A 17,774-nucleotide genomic window follows, 5' to 3' on the forward strand; every position below is an offset into this window, starting at 1 on the left:
AAAATTAAGAATTTTATTTGAGATACATTCACTGTGTGATGGCTTGTGCCTATGACATCCAAGTGGAAATGTTGTAAGTCTAGGGAAGGTCAAAGCTAGAGAAAAATCTAGGAGTCATCAACTTACAAAGAATACTTAAAACCTTGAGACTGGCTGAGATCACCAAGAAAGTGAGTGTGGATGAAAAGGAAGTGGTCCAGCCCAAGCCCCGGAAAATGGAACATTTAGACGTTGGCCAGCAGAGGGAGATCCAGCAAAGGAGACAGAGAAGTGACCACTGAGGTGGGAGAAAAACCAAGTGAATAAATCAGTTCTGAGGAGATAATAAACTGAGACTGTCCACCTGGCTTTGATATTTTGGAAGTCAATAGTGACCTTGCCAAAAGTTGTTTCCTGGGAATGGTAGGGACAAAAGCCCTGGGAGTGCTTCAAAAGGAAATCAGAAAAAAGGAAGTAGACACAGCAAATTTAGGAAACTCTTAGAAGAAATTTGAAAAAGAGAACAGGGGCAGTAGAGGGTAGTTGGAGGGAGATACAGGGTCAAGGGTAGGTTCTTGAAATAGGAGATACTACAATTTGCTTGTAATTGATGAGTAAGATCTGATAGAAAGGGGAATTTGATTATGAGGGAGAGAGAGAAACGTCCTAGGAGATGAGGTATCATAGAAAGGTTATGCACACGGACCCTGGAGTCACATAAACTTAAGGCTGTGTGATTTTGGACACGTTACTGAACTTTGCTGTGCCTCAGCTCTCTCATCTGTAAAACTGGAATGATCCTGACCTCACAGGGCTGTTGTGAGGTTTATATTAGTTAATAATCAGGTGCTTAGAACTAAGCCTGGCACATGGAGCCACCATATGAGGTTGCCTTCTTTGCTGTCCTTGAGAGGGCAGGGGATCCAGTGCACGGCTGGCTCACAGACATCCTCCACTGCGGTGGACACAGGTGCAGGCAGGTGGGTAGATTTGGTGGTGGGAATAGGTGACTGTTATCACCATACTTCTCTTCTCAGTCAAATGAAAAACTGGAAAGGAAAAGATAAATGGTGGTGGTTTGAGGCAACAGGGAAAAGTATGAAATAGTCATCCTGTAGAGTGGGCGAGTGAGTTCTTGAAGGAAATCTGGTAGGACTGCCAGGTAACCCTATGAGTCCCCTTGGCATATGACATTGTAAATTTAAAGCAAGGTGTGTTAAGATGATCGTGGGTTTTTCTTCAGCCACATTCAGCTGCTTGGGTGCAGGAATGGGTAGAGGGGTGGAGTAGGCAGAGACATTTAACCAGCGCCAAGTGGTGCTAGGAGAGCTCAATTGGGGAGGGGTGGGGGGGTGGTTGATTGTGTGTGAAGAGAGTGATTATAAAGATGGAGCAAGCAAAAGGTACAAACTCCCAGCAATAGGATAAATAAGTTCTGGGGATCTGATGTATAGAATGGTGACTATAATTAACACCACTGAATTACATACTTGAAAGTTATTAAGACAGTGGATCTTAAATGTTATCACCATACTCCCCAGTTGTAATTATGTGAGAGGATGGAAGTGTTAACTAACCTTATTGTGGTAATCATTTATATATATATATATGTATATATATATATAAGATCAAATTATCACTTTGTACATCTTAAACTTACAAATGTTATATGTCAATAATATCTTAATAAAGCTGAAAATAAAAAAAAGATGGACCAGGGAGTCCAGTTAAAGAGAAGCTGACAAGGAAGGTGGATAGGGAAAAAGTAAAAGGGTCACTGGATTATGGAGAAAACCATCAGGGATCACCAAGACTATCTGACAGTTTTGCTGACCTTCCTCCTGCCGACAGAAATTGGTCATAGGCTAAAAAGAAATTTTCTTTATTTTTAAAACATTATAAAATCACTTTTAGTTACCTTTCCTCTCCACAAACTTAAGAGTGTTGTACTCGATGGAATAATTGTGACAGTATGATACTGATCCCCCTAAGAATGCAAAGACAATGACAACCTACAGAATGGGAGAAAATATCTGCAAATGATACAACTGACAAAGGCTTAATTTCCAGAATATATGAACAGCATATACAACTTAATAACAAAAAAACAAACAACCCAATCCAAAAATGGGCAGAAGACCTAAACAAGCAATTCTCCAATGAAAACATACAGATGGCCAATAGGCACATGAAAAAATGCTCAATATCACTAATTATCAGAGAAATGAAAATCAAAACTACAATGAGGTATTACCTCACACCGGTCAGAATGGCCATCATTCAAAAGTCCACCAACAATAAATGCTGGAAAGGGTGTGGAGAAAAGGGAACCCTCCTACACTGTTGTGGGAAGGCAGTTTAGTGCAGCAATTATGGAAAACAGTATGGAAATTCCTCAAAAAACTAAAAATAGACTTACCCTATGATCCAGCAATTCCACTCCTGGGCATATATCTGGGAGGAACTCTAATTTGAAAAGATACATGAACCCCAATGTTTACAGCAGCACTACATACAGTAGCCAAGACATGGAAACAATCTAAATGTCCATCAACAGATGACTGGATAAAGAAGCAGTGGTGTATTTATGCAGAATACTATTCAGCCATAAAAAAGAATAAAATAATGCCATTTGCAGCAACATGGATGGATCTGAAGATCATCATTGTAAGTGAAGTAAGACAGAAAGAGAAAGAAAAATGCCATATGATATCACTCATATGTGGAATCTGAAACAAAAAAAGACACTAATGAACTTATATACAAACAGAAACAGACTCACAGACATAGTAAACAAACTTATGATTACCTGAGAGAGGGAAAGTAGGGTGGGAAGGGATAAATTGGGAGCTCGATATTTGCAAATATTAACTACTATGTATAAGATAGATTAAAAAAACAGCTTTCTTCTGCATAGCACAGGGAACTATATTCAATATCTTATAGTAACCTATAATGAAAAAGAATACGAAAATGAATATATGTGTGTGTATATATATGCATGACTGGGACATTATGCTGTACACCAGAAACTGACACATTATAACTGACTATACTTCAATTTTTAAAAAATGCAAAGATGAAGCCAGAGCTCTGAGCCCTGAATTTCCAGCTTTCATCACTGAACCATTGTCCTCTGACCACTACCAACTACCAACCACCAACGGCAACTTTTACTTGATACTTAATGCATTCAGTTAATTCCTCCTCTTTAAATTATGGATCTGCATGATCCAGCAATCCCATTTCTGGGTTTGGAGCCATTTGTACATACATATGTGTGTGTATACATATATACATATATGTATATAATACAAAATTACTCAGCCTTTTAATAAAAGGAAATCTGTCACTTCCAACAACATGGATCAAACTGGAGGGCATTATGCTAAGTGAAATAAATCAGAGAGAGAAAGGCAAATACTGCAAGGTATCACTTACATGTGGAATCAAGAAAAAAAAAAATCTAACTCTTGGAAGCAAAGAATCGAAAAGTGATTGCCAGGGTCTGGAGTGGGGGGTGGAAATAGGGAGAAGTTGGTAAAAGGATACAAACTTTCAGCTATAAGATGAATAGTTTGAGAATCTGATGTATAACATGGTGACTATAGTTAATAACACTGTACCGTATAATTGAAATTTGCTATGAGAACAGAACTTAAATGTTCTCACCAAAAAAAAGAAAAAAGGAAAATACGTGAGATGATGAACGTGTTAATGCTGGTGGAAACCCTTTCAAGATGTATGTGTTTACCAAATCACCATGGTGTACATGTTAAATATCTTACAATTTTATTTGTCAATTATACCTCAATAAAGCTTGCAGGGGCAGAATACAGAGCTATAAAAATAATGAAAAGGACCTCAAAAGTCATCTTCCTCAATCCTTCAGCATCCTGCAGAGAGGCTGCATCTAAGCAAGTTTAGGCACCAAAAAGGGTGCTGCCTTCATGATGGGATCTGGAGGATCATGCTTAGGTCAATGTGTGTCATAATCTCTCCCACACTCACCCACTACAGCAGAGCCTTCCTTCTCCTCCCTGCCCTGAATGGATGACATGAGATGTCCAACTCCAAGACAGACAATAAAACCACAGAGTACTCTCTGCAGAAACCCAGTTGAGTAATATACAATTTACACTACAGGAAAGGAAGCAAGGACTCTGACTGATACGCTGGATGAAAGAAGAAAGCCTTCTCCTTGAACCACCAACCCTGTCCTTCAACACAACAAAACTTGTAAGGTTTTCTAGTTGTCACTTTTAATACTGAGCAAGCCTGAGAAGACAGTTATAGAAAAAAGAAGTTTCAGAAACTGTGTAAGAAGATAGGAGGAAACATGCTTTATAAGAGCGATTTCTCCTTTAGTCTAGTCTTAGTCCCTCATTACTTCTTCTGCAAGGAATTTTCTTATTTTTTAGGAGGCTACAATCATTTTGTAGCTGTTAAACATTTTTAGTAGCATGTCACCCATACCCTACTGCAATTTCCAGTGGAACACTGACTACTGTTACAGATCAGTAACAAAAAAGGTATGATCATCTTCCTAATATTAGCGAAATAGTGTATTTTGTAGCAGTTTGACTCAGAAAGGTGGAAAATGATTGGATAAAGAAAGGATAGTCTTGTCCTCTGTTCTATCACCAACGACTAGCCCACTGCTTGGCCATCTGCAGGGCTCAGTAGTTCTTGGCTGAATGGATGAATGGATGAATGCATAGTCAATAAGCTAGATCCAGGTTTTTAACAAGTGGCTAGATCTAAGGAAACAAAGAGTAACATTTAATAAATAATTAGTAACACATTCCTCTGAATAATCTTGCAACAATCACAAAGGAAACCTAACAAATGGACAAGTACAAAACAAAGCAGAGTTGTACAGATTCATCTTTCACTCACAAAAACTGAAGACAAAGTCATCTGTATTTAGTCAGTCTTTCAACTAGTTGCACCCAAGAAAAACAATATCATGAACACCTCTGAACACAAAGGAAATGATGTGAAATATACATTCAGCAAATAAAACTGTGCCAAAAACAATAACTGGTTCAAAGAACTAAAATTAAATGAAGAATTCATTCAAATAACAGGACAATGTTATATTTAAAAACTATAGGGTAATGCTTTCTGAATTTTGTAATTTTGTTCAAATAAAACCCAAGTTTTATTTTTATTTATCTGAATCTCAAAAAAGCATGTGGATCAAGGTAAAACACAAACACACACAATTATTCCACATAAAGATGGCACAGAAAAAGAAAAAAATCAACCTCTAAAAAGAAGCAATTGCTCTTGGTTTACCATATATAACAGACATACCTTCATATATCAACATCTGGTGACATCAAAGAATTGAAGTTATATTTCTCTTGAGAATCCCTAAAAAAAAAAAACCACTGCAATCCAGGAAGGGAAAGTTCAGAGAGGTCAGCCTGAGAAGTTTCTCCTAGTCATATACCCAGAATGGAAAGAGCATCCTTGTAACTGACACTTCTTTTTCCCAGGTTGACTGGACATCAATTACTTCCTAAAACCAAACAATAACAGTGATGCTAACAGTAACCAAGGGGGTAGTAATAATGGCTTCTGAGTAACCATCTCTTGTGATAGACACAATCCTCCCACCACTTCTCACTGCTCCCACTCCCAAACACCCAAACACCTGCTACAGGTGATGTAAAATTCCCTGTTCACTCTTGCTGAACCAGCATCTGCTCAAGGTGTCCCACTGAATTCAGGATGCATAGTCAGGCATTGACTGAGGTTCCTTGCCATGAAGCTAATGGATTTCCCCATGGTACTCTTACTAAGATCAAGTCACTGGCAGCATGTCCACTTTCAAGAATTCTGACACCTTCAATAGTGAAAAAACTGACTTAGGTGTCAGCCAAAAAGCCTACAGAGGTGTTTGGACATTAGACAGCTCAACGTGCAACAGGGTTCAGTTTCTGATTGTTGGGCTTGAGGTGAACAGAAACGGTTAAAATTAAAATTGTGAAACATTAAACAGAGACGTCAAGTAACAGTACCACAAGGCCAAGAGATGCTTGATAATATTAAATAATGTGTCCACAGCTCAAACAGAGAAATGTCCTGTTGTGGGAAGCAGAGAGGAAAAAAAATGTGTCTAGACAGCACCTTCTCTAAGCCAATTTCATCTGCCTGGCTACTGTCTGACAGAATCTCTAAACGGCTATTTCATAATCCATAAAAATATTTTGTACTTACAGGGGGTTTTTCTTCTGTGGAACTCAAAATGCCTTGCAGGCATCAATCTCCAAACGTACACAGCTGGCTAAACAGAGAGCAAATTTTAGAAGCTTTGTTTTACTACAAGCCTACTTGGGTGCTCCAAAATCACAGCAGAGCCTCAAATGCGTTTGTTAAACCCCAAAATTTTGACTCTCTAGGTCAGGCATGGCTTAATTATTTATCACAAACACTTCTGCCTAAGGTTACCAAAACCAAGAGTGTTAATTTTGTCTGTGACCCAAGCCATGGGTTAACTCCCAACAAAATCAAAGGAAGATACGGGAGAAAATGTGTCCTGTGATCCTGGCCTGAGTAATCTGACTCTGCTATAAGGTCTAGTTGCCAGTTAATAGGTAGTTCCCACCAAAGGTACTCAGCTTCTCTCAGTCCATTTTTATGACTGTTAAGACATTTTTAGATTTCCAGAAAACAGTGCTGTAGCTAGCATTTCCAGAGTACTGCTGCTGAGTCCATGGGGGACCCTTGGTGGGGAAGACGTCATCCCAACAACAGGAGTAGGAGGAACCCCGCCTGTAATACTAGTTCCCCAGCAAAACCCGTCGATCCTGGACTTCCAAGAAGACTGGGGTGTTGCCTGTACTTTGTCTCTTTGGAATAACAATGATTAACTTGAATCCTTGGTTTTTTTAACCTATTTATTCATTAGCTTTAAGGGTCAAACCTCTCTTTTTCTTTCCTTTACAGAGGTTAAAATTAAATCTAAGGTACACAGATTAAGGCACACGAAGAAGAGGAAGGATACCGTGAACAGAAACAGGGTGAATTCTCTGGGCAGAGGCTGAGCATGTGTTAGTCTTTCATTTCCCATCTAAAGAGAATGTCTCTGACACATCCCAGTGGCATACTTAAAAAAAAAAATGTTTTGGCATGTGTTTTCCTGGGAACCCCTATACAATATAATCAAGAGCTACTGAAGCAAAATGGTTTCCACACATAAAGAGAGACTGAAGACTTGGGATGGTACTGCTTTTATTTTCTAGACTTATTTTTAACTTGGGCATCAAACTGGGTGCAAAACTTGAAAGCCAGAGAAGAGAAAAAATTAAACTTGTTTTGAGGACATGAATCAATTCCCCAGCAGATGGCTCCCTGAGATTGGAAGGGCTGGAGGAACTTCAGAAGCTACTGAAATAATGACCACAAAATAAATTCAGCAGCTCACAAGGTTATGCAGATTTAGAATTTATAGAATTTCATTACATTTCTTAAATCTTAAATATTTCTGCCAACTAAGCACTTTTACCTTTTTATCATGTAACATTAGATATATACAAGAGAATATATATTTGTATTATTAATCTTAATGAAATGTACCTCAGAGAACTCACCATTCAGCTAAAGAACTGGAATATTATTACTGCTATAGCATCTACTTTCATATTCCTCTATTCTCCTAACCACCTTCTTTCTCTGAATCCATAAAATAATTAATGAATATTAAATTCTGAGACCTTTTTTTCACTCAAAATTATGATTTTTAAGTTCCATACATCTGACCAAACCCTGGTTTGTTAATTTCACTGATTTATGGTATTCCACCTTGCAAACATGTCACAATTTATTTAGCCTCACGTGAATCAACACTGGAGCTATTTGGTCGTTGCCGATCTTTTTGCTGTGAGGCATAGTACTGTTATGGACATTCGGGTGTGATGTCTAGTCCATCTGTTCAAAGGTTTCTCTAGGGTGTAGCCCTAAAAGTGGAATTGCTGGGTCAAAAGGAATAGAAGTGTTCAACATTCCAAATAATAGTTCCTGACATTCTAAATAATAGTTCCTAATAGTTCCTTAGCTCACCAACCTTTGGTATTGTCAAATGTTACTTTCTTTTCAATCCGGTGTGTATAAAATGATAGGTCACTTAGAGGTAGTTTGCATTTCTCTAATTACTTATGAGGTTGTGTATCTTATCATAAGGTTGTGTAGCTCTGTAAAATGCCTATTCACATGTTGGTTTCCTTTTTTGGAAGGGGTTGTCTGTCATTTGCTGTTGATTTTTTGGAGTTCTTTCTCTTCTGGACACAATCCTTTATCAGTTATATGTATTACAAACACCTTCCCTAGTTTTAGAAGTTGTACATTCACTGCCTTCCTAGTGTCTTTTTATAAACGTTTTCAGTATTAATACAGCTGACTGCATCAATATTTTCTTTTATGGTTAGCAATTCATTCAGAAAGGCATTCTGTAATTTTCCTCAATATTTTAAGTTTCACTTTTCATATCTGTTTTTAAACCATATAGAATTGGTTTTTGTGTATCGAGGTACCATTCAATCTGATTTAATACTTTTCCATATGAATAACCAACTGTCCCATAACTTTTAGGGAAAAAAAGCTGGGGGTTGGGGAGATGGCACAGTGGCAGAGTGCATGCTAAGCACTGGGTTCAATCGCCCGTACCTCCATTAAAACAAACAAATAAATAAATATCTATATCATCTACATTTGACATATGCCCAACAAGTTGAGCAAGAGCTTTTATTGCTTTTCCAAATTCCATTTTAAATCAATCAATCAATCAATAGCTAGTGAGCTTCCCCACTGCTCTGTAGTGCCATTGCTGTCATACACCAAGAACCCCTACAGGGGTATCTCTTTCAATGCTCTCTATTCTGTTCCACTAGTAACTATCCCTGTCCATGACCATATTGTCTGAATATATAAAGATATAGTAAGAGCTTTATAAGTGTTAATATCTGGTAGGGCACGTGTCTCCCTCCTCTGATTTCTTCTTCTTCTTTGTCAGTGCACTGGCAATTATTTCTTGGGCTTTTGTTCATACAAATTTTACAAAAAGTTAGTCAAGTTGTCATGAATTAATTAAATGGAGAAATAAAATTATGAAATCTTATTTTTATTACTTCTTTCCTTCTATTTGCTTTGGGGCTCTTTTGTTTTTATAGCTTAAGGGGAGGTTTATAGCTTAGGTCATTCATTTTCAGGCTTTCTTCTTTTCTAATAGAAGCTTTAAAGGCTAAATATTTCCCTTTAAACATCCCTTTACCTTCATCTTATAAGTTTTGATATGATATTTCACTATGATTCACTTCTAATTATTTTTATTTTCTATTATAATTTTTTCTTGATCCATAAGTTATCTAGAAGTATGTATTTAATTTTCAAAAGTATGGGACAACTTATCTGTTTATTTTGAATGTCTAACTAAATTAAACAGACATCAGGAAATTGGCCTGCATGGTATCGATTCTTTGAAATTTGTCAAGATTGCCTTATGGGGTAGTACATGGCCAGCTTTTGTAAATATTTCACATGTGCTTTAAGATAATAGTGTCCTCTAATAGTTGGGTTTAGTATTTTTTATGTGTCCATTAATGCATTTTGTCTTAAATTTATTTTGTTTGAAAAGTTTAGCAAATTAAAACCAATACCAAAAAAGGACAATACAGGTGAGCTTGTCTTAGCATTCAAAAATCAACCAGTGTAATTCACTATACTAACAGAAAACCATATCATCACCTCAATAGGTACAGAAACATAGAGTCAGAAAAAGCATTTGATAAAATGCAATATCCATTAATAATCAAAAAAACAAAAACAAAAAAAGTTTCAGCAAACTAAGAAAAGGAGGAAACTTCCTCAACCTGATAAAGGACATCTACACAAAACCCATAGCTAACACTATATTTAGCTCCCCTGTATTTATTGTCATTGTTGATATGTTTGAATTCGTTCCTTTATTTGTCCCACTTTTTCTATGCTTTTCCTTCATGTTGTCTCTTGGTGCTATACTCTCTATAATGTCTTCAAATGGATCTTTTGTTCACCAACTCTATCTTATCAAATATTTAACCAATTAATTATTGAGGGTTTTCTTCCAACAATTCTATTTTTATTTCTAAATGCTTTATTTGGTTCTTTAAAAAAAAAATCATCTGGGTCATTTCTGTTAGCTTCTTATTACTTGCTCATTTTTGTGATTTCATCTTTTCTTTCTTTAAACCTTCTATACATCATTATTTTATACTCTATTCCAATCATTTTGGTATCTAAGGTCCCGGATCAGAAGTAGACCAACCAATTGCTTGCCTTTTCTGCTAACTCTCAGTCATAGCTGTTCGTTTCCTTGATTGATCTTTTATTATGAGATCATATTTGCCTGATTTTCATCTGTGGGAAACCCATGCATCTCAACTGGACATGCTCTTTTCCAGAAAGGATTAACATCTGCTTCTGTAGGGAGTCAGATTGTGATATAAACCTGGAACTACTTTATTCCCCTTTTAAAGACACAGGCTTAATGTGGGAATTTGAATCCTGGTCCCTCTTCTTGACCCAAGTCCAAACGTAGACTGCTAATGTTACTGTTGTCCTAGAGGATCTCTACCTTTCCAATTTGCTTACTCCTTACAGCTCACTTGTTGGGTTTCAGCTCACTTTGGGATGGATCGAGCTAAAAAGTACAATCCTTGGAGATTTTTTCTGACTGCATTAAAGTATATATTTTACCCAAGATCTAGTCATTGTGCTATGGTTGAGTCTGTCAGACTCTTCATCAGAAGGTGAAATCCAAACAACGTGCTTTCCAAAATTATGCACATCACCTGCATCTGAAGCAGGTCCAACAGGTTGAGTAAGAGCTCTTACTGGCTTTTCAAAATTCCATTTTCAAATTCCCAATTTCAAACACTCATAAGAACATCTGCATTTTTAAATTAGATAAAGTCTCAAATGTTATTGTTTATTAAACATTCTGCCATAAATGTTTCTGTTAATTTCTTCAATTCTCTCTGTTTTAAATCTCACAGTGAATTTTTAAAACCTCATATATTAATCTGTACAAATGTCTTGAAGACATTTTGCTAAAGCTCAGATTTCCCATTAACTCTAAAATAGTAAATATAATCATTAGAAAGTCCTTCCATTCTAACCTTAACAATATTTAAAAGGTATATACGTGAGAAAATAAAAAAGCTTGAGACAAGATAAATCTGCACACTTCAAACACCACTTGAAAAATATTCTGGATTCAACCTACATTTCAGAGAGATATTTAAATATTTTCTTATTTAATTTAAAGTTACTTTCTTTAAATTAGAGGATTCTGCTCTTATAATGTCATCCCCTATATCTGGTTAGCAAGCTACAAAGATCAGTCTGCATAACCAACCTCACATTTACTGGTCATTACATAATCCCTTCTCAGCCTTGACCCCCATATAATTGGTGTTCTCCATTATCTTCCATAAATCCTGTCCCAAATTAAATTGAGTTATCTTAATAGACAGAGCCCTAGAGCAATAATTATAAGTTCTAAAGTCTAGCTCCTGTTCATTAAACAACTCACTTTGGATTCAGATGACAGCTTTTTACATATTTCCCTTTGGAAAATGAGACTACAGCAATATTGTTCTATATCTCAAGGGTGCTATAAAGAGAAACATAAAAGCTTTATTATTACTATATCTATAAATTCTGAGCCATCTGGAATAAAACCCCTCTCTGCAGTAATTTAGTAGTCTTAATGGAATACCTGCTTTAAGCAAACCTATACAAAACTTGTGTATAAGAATCTATATACACTCAAAAGATAAATCATGGGCTGGTTAGGCTGATTATCAATTTTGTAAAAATATCTATGAAAGTAGATTTCCCCTTCAAACTCTAAAACATGACTAAACTAATTCAAAACGAGGTTTACATATTAATTAGTGGAAATGTGTTTGTTTTACTATACTTGTATGTATTTACCTTCTTGAAACCAGAGATTCTGTCTTATTTCTCTTTGCACCCCACCCCCAAGAATCAAGTCTTGTGCCTTGCACAAAATAAGCCCTCAACATATGTTGACTGAACAGAAATCAATTGAACAGAACTTTAATTCATTATCTTCCTCTTCAAAATAAGTAGTAATGCCTTTATGGGACTCCAATATAATTTTTCTTAATTTATATTATATATTCACTTCAAATGAGTATGGTATCAACTTTTTAAGGAAAATCCATCTGCATGCTTTTGTCACCATGGGGAGAGGGATGGCCCACAGTGGGAAAAGATCTTTGTACAAATTAACTCCAATAACGTTTCTAGAGAAAGAAGTCTCTCTTCCCACCTTTCCTTTCTTTCCTCTCTCCCAATCTGACTTCTCAAAGTGAGTTTAAAGAATCATTTAAGTTTGCTGAGTTCCCCTTTCCTGACTGAGTGCAGGTATCGGATTGGATTCCAAAAAGAAGGAAATAATGTTCACCCCCACAATGGGATACAAGAAATCTAAGTAAATTCCCACTAGATTTCTAGCAGAATGTAACTGGAAACCACCACTTTGTCCACATAAAAAGTGCTCAGCTTCAGACCCAAAACAAGCACTGGATTTAAAACAGTAACAACAAGTAGGGCAAGTCAAGTAGAAAGCACATCAAATAAAGAAGAAAACAGTCCTAAAACCATGCACTCCATTGCTGATCAGCACTTACCCAACACCTGGGACCCACAGCCACTGTGGACACAAGGCAGAAAGCTCTGACCTTGCCCTTAAGGAGGTTTGGAGAATTCAGTTAAGAGCACAAATTGATGGTCAATGGCTGGGAAAACATTCATTTTGGGTATTCATACTAATAAAAATAAAATAAGATAGGTAAACACTTAAATTGATTCCCAACACTTAAAAACAATCAGAATATTTCATATAAAAACCAGAATGTTCAGCCTACCTTGGAAGAACTCTGAGATCTGGCATCACTGAGCTCACAGTCTCCTCCTGGCAACAACATGAACAGACTCTGTTTGGATCAGAGGAAGTGTGCTCGCTACTGATGCACACTCACCACTCTGTACTGTCTTAACCACCTTCCTCTTTGCTCACTTACATTATCTCCCTGGTCCCTGACCCATGGCTGCATACAGAGGATGTGAATATTTCATTATAACAATTAATGCATAGTAGTACATGATCATGATACATAATTTTAATTGATAAATGATATAAAATATTCACATTTATTATGTATTTACTCCATGTCATGCATGTATTGACTACATACAAGATCCCATTTTATTCTCACAATAAGCGATAGGAACATCAACATCTCTGCTTTACGCAGATGGAAAAACTGAAGTCTAAAGAAATTAACTAGTTTGGTCAAGATCACAATGCATATTAGTGATGAAGCTAAGACTTAAACTCAGGTATGTCTATTTAAGACCAGAACCAGGGCTATTTCCCACTAGTCTACACTGCTCATCAGTGCAGGCTGGGTGGTCAGGGAGGCTTCATAAAGGAGGATAACTGTGAGGTGAATGGTTTGTTTCTCCTTCCTGTCCTCTTTTAACTTTAACTTCACAGCCCTCCATTTATGGAGTAGCAAAGCGCTGAGGATCGTGTGTTATAGAAAGTGACAAAACGACTCTATTATCATACGGGTGTATCTCTTGTATAGTAAGAGCAATGTGATATTGCCCAGACATGAATCATGACACGCTTTTAACAGAGATGGGATTTCCTCTGAAGGGTGGGATGTACATGGTATCCATCGTGATGTTGTCTGGCTGTCAGCTGCCTCGGGATTGAAGGTGTCTCCTTCAACCTGGAAAGCAGGACAGACAATATGTATGTGGGGTTGGGGACTCTCTACTTGGTGGTGAGCCCTAGAGGAAATTTACATCTTTGTCTTGGCTCTTCCACGGGGGGGGGGGGGGAGGGATGGGGAGGAGAAAATAAGAGGGTAATCCTCTCAACAGCAGCAAGCCAAGAGCCGAGAAGCCAGAAAGCCTAGCAAGGTGCCTGAAAAGCTGTTCCATAGTTTTGGGTACAGAATATTAAAAGCCACCTCAGAGCTGGAATGAATAAAGGCCTGGGAGCCCTGGGAGCTCATTAGCTAAGGTAAGATCAGAGAGAAATTTGTACCCTGTAAGCCTAATTCACTGTATGTTTCTTATTTTCTTGGTTTATTTGTTCTGTGTTCCCTCAGGTTTGAGCCAAGCATTTCTAAGATTTCTACTAATTTCAGTTGAAACAAGTGAGAAGGTTTTCATTTATGCTTGAGCTGGAGCTTTAACAGGAAATAGGACTTCTCAGAGAGCACGTGAAGCAGATACCTTGAGAAAATCCAGGGGAAGCAGCATTGGGCCCTCTGGCCAGTGGAGAATCTCCTTCTCATGATAAAACCTTGGAGATTCTTTATACTATTTTTATAGAATTTCGCATAGAATATTTTGCCCAGAGATATCAAACAATGTAGAAAGAGGTTGAATGGCTGAGAAAGAAAAAGCACTGGTAAATGTAGGCAGAATCTATGTAAATCTTTCAAGACAAATTTAATATTTCCAAGTGTGAACATTTTTAAAATCTTGTAAGGCCATTCAAATTGATGCACTATATTTTTTCTTCTAATCTTTTCCTTTGGGGATATGTATGCATTTAAATGATAAAAGGTCGTCCGATGCCAAAACAACGTCATGGTTATGAAGACAGCTTGATGAAGTGCAGCTGGTAATATCCATACATTATTTTATACTTTGTTAAGGTTTGTAATTACTGGTACTCTGATGCAATAAAATTCTGATGATTATACCAGTAAAAGGATTGTTATGTCTAGCCTTATATTGAAAAGTCATGCCTTTTAAAAAATGCCTTAATTTTCTGCAAACCTCTAAAATGCCTTTGAAATCTCCACAGCCCATTATGCAGTTACAAGCTACGTGTTTGCTTCAACAGCTGCACAGAAACCATCACACATGGAAAGCCCTGCTTGGACCACTCCTCACAGGGATTCTCAACCCTGGAGTATGAGCCCAGATGAAACACTCAGAACCAATCCTTTTGCCTAGGATTCTGAACAACCTACTCAAGAGGGACAGGGTACTGTTTCCTGCAAATCAGGGATTTGTTAGCCTGAGGCTGAGCACCTGGTTCCTCTTCTACACTGAAAAGCAGTTGATTCAAAAAACTATTCTTAAGAAACAGTTCATCTCAGTAATAATGTACAAGGACCTACTGCCTAGCACAGGGAACTATATTCAATATCTTGTAATAACCTATAATGGAAAAGAATCTGAAAAAGAATATATGTATAACTGAATCACTTTGCTATACACCTGAAACAGACACAACATTGTAAATCAACCATACTTCAATGAAAAAATTTAAAACAAAATTTTTAATAATAATAGTGTAACATCTCTGCATGGTGACATACAGTAACTAGATTTATCATGGTGATCATATTTAAGCATATAGGAATGTCAAATCAATATGTTGTGCACCAGAAACTAACACAGTGTTGTAGGTCAATTATACTTCAAAAACAAACAACAAAAAAACTCAGAGAAAAAGAGATCAGATTGGTGGTTATCAGAAGCAGTTGGTAAGAGGAGGGGGAATTGGATAAACGCAGTCAAAAGATACAAACTTGCAGTTATAAGATTAATAAGTGCTAGGAATTTAATGTACAACATAATTAACATAATTAACACTGCTGTATGTTATATATTAAAGTTGTTAAGAGAGTAACTCCTAAGAGTTCTCATCACAAGTGAAAAAAATTTTTTATTTTTCTTTTATTTTGTATCTACATAAGATGATGGGTCTTCACTAAACTTACTGTGATAATCATTTCATGGTGTACAAACGTCAAATCACTATGCTGTATATACATTAAACTTACACAGTGCTGTATGTCCCTTGTATCTCAATAAAACTGGAAGAATAAAAAAGAAAGAATTCATCTAACCAATAAGCTACTTATAGAAACATGCTTGATCACATGTCTATAAAGTAAGTGATTGTGTGCGTGTGTGTGTATGATAGCTAAAGGAAGATTCACCACCTTTTGGAATATCTTCCACATTTGTAGATTTCCCACCACTTATTTTTCTATAAATATCAAAAGAATAATAGTATATATCTGTACACAAATCTACATAAACACATCAAACACATACACACACACATAAGGCTCCCAAGCATAAATATCAATTCCTTATTTCTCTAAGCTAAGGCTGAGCTCTCTCTCCTAACTCTCAGTCCTTTTCCTGTAACTGTTTTGTGATGCCTTCCCAACTTCTACCTTGTGTTTCCATTATTTATGTATTTTTCATAACTCTTCTACTAAAATTAAGACAAGATCTTCTCTCATTTATTCTTTTTCTTTGTTTGTTTGGGTGAGGGGAGGTAATTCAGTTTATCTATTTATTTATTTTTTAACGGAGGTACTGAGGATTGAACCCAGGACCTCGTGCACGCTAAGCATGCACAGAACTATACCCTCCCCACCTCCCATTTCTTCTTTTTATTACCTGAATCACCGAATACTTGTTAAATGTATACACAAATGAATAAACAAACCCACTGAATATGTACAAAGCTAAATCCTTTTGTTATCATGAGCCATTGTATAAAATTTCATGATTGTCTAAGAGTGAGCTTTACTTAAGCAGTGTAACTTTCTAGTGCAGGGCAACAAAGATGCAAAAAAAAAAAGTTGGAAGAATCAACTGTATAACAATATTTACTTGACTGCGATTATACTAATAAATGAACTCCCTATGCTAAGAAAGCACTTCAGAAAACAGAGTGAATGTCAGTTGTCTTTCTTCCACAGTACAATTTGTAAGCAAAGCTTTATGGTAATACGTCATAATATTGATTTTAAGTATTTTTGAAATACCGCTGGCTATGTGAGCACTGGCAGCAGACACGTGATGATCATTCTGAGTGCTGAGTAATTTACTGCACTAACCTATAGAGCACACAGGTACTTAAGAACACAGATCTACCACAAATGCCAGAGGAAGTATGATGATTTCAGGACAAGACAACAGAGTGACTTACCATAAGAGGCAATCAATAACTGAAATAACCGATGGCTGTTATTGAGGCAAAATTAAATCAAAAGCATTTTCAAGAACAAAAGCCAAAACTTGTGTCCATTCTTAACACAACTAGAGTGAAAATCAAAGTGAACATCTTTAACCTCATTCTACAGTCTCACAAGTAGCAATGGACGATTCAAATTTACCACACTCCACTTGATCTTTAGTATTATACTCCACAGAGCAGCTCCCAAGGGTAAAGCACATAAACTTGGCTTTGTAAATATGGCCTGGAGATGAGATTTTGACCACTCTTTCTCATTTATCCACTCTAGTTGCCTTCTGAGTCAAAGGTTTTATGAGAATTGAGAAAATAACAGCAAATATATTCTGAAAAGGAGTGCATACCAGGAAGACCAGAAAAATTGATTTTGTGAATCAAAGTGCAGGTGAAGAGCAAACATTTCTCTCATAAAAATTGCACACGCTCTTAAGAATCTTCAATGGAGCTACCAAAGAAAAATATCTCTGAGGATATCTCTGAGGCTTCTCCACAATGTACTGAAAGAATGCATTTTCCAATTCACTTCTCATTGACCAATAAAAGAAAGAAAACAAAGCATCTTGACTTCAGTACCAATTCTGAGGCCACCACACTGCCAAAAAATACCATTCAGTCATCTGAATGAAGGCATACCTTCATTGTATGACTTTCTCCTGAAATTCTCACATTATCACAGAGAGAATCTTACATC

General features: G+C 36.7%; 1 protein-coding gene and 1 long non-coding RNA gene across 4 annotated transcripts in view; one reads left to right on the forward strand and one right to left on the reverse strand.

Annotated features, from left to right (window-relative positions):
• Positions 1-17,774, reverse strand: part of ARMH4 (armadillo like helical domain containing 4) — a 116,847-nt gene that overhangs the window by 76,663 nt on the left and 22,410 nt on the right. The window lies entirely within an intron of this gene.
• LOC135321310 (uncharacterized) lies at positions 847-17,391 on the forward strand. The gene is made up of 3 exons (XR_010380980.1): positions 847-959; positions 13,948-14,089; positions 14,885-17,391. It is a non-coding gene; the product is annotated as an uncharacterized LOC135321310 (long non-coding RNA).

Source organism: Camelus dromedarius, chromosome 5, assembly GCF_036321535.1.
Source record: "Camelus dromedarius isolate mCamDro1 chromosome 5, mCamDro1.pat, whole genome shotgun sequence".
Lineage (NCBI taxonomy): Eukaryota > Metazoa > Chordata > Mammalia > Artiodactyla > Camelidae > Camelus > Camelus dromedarius.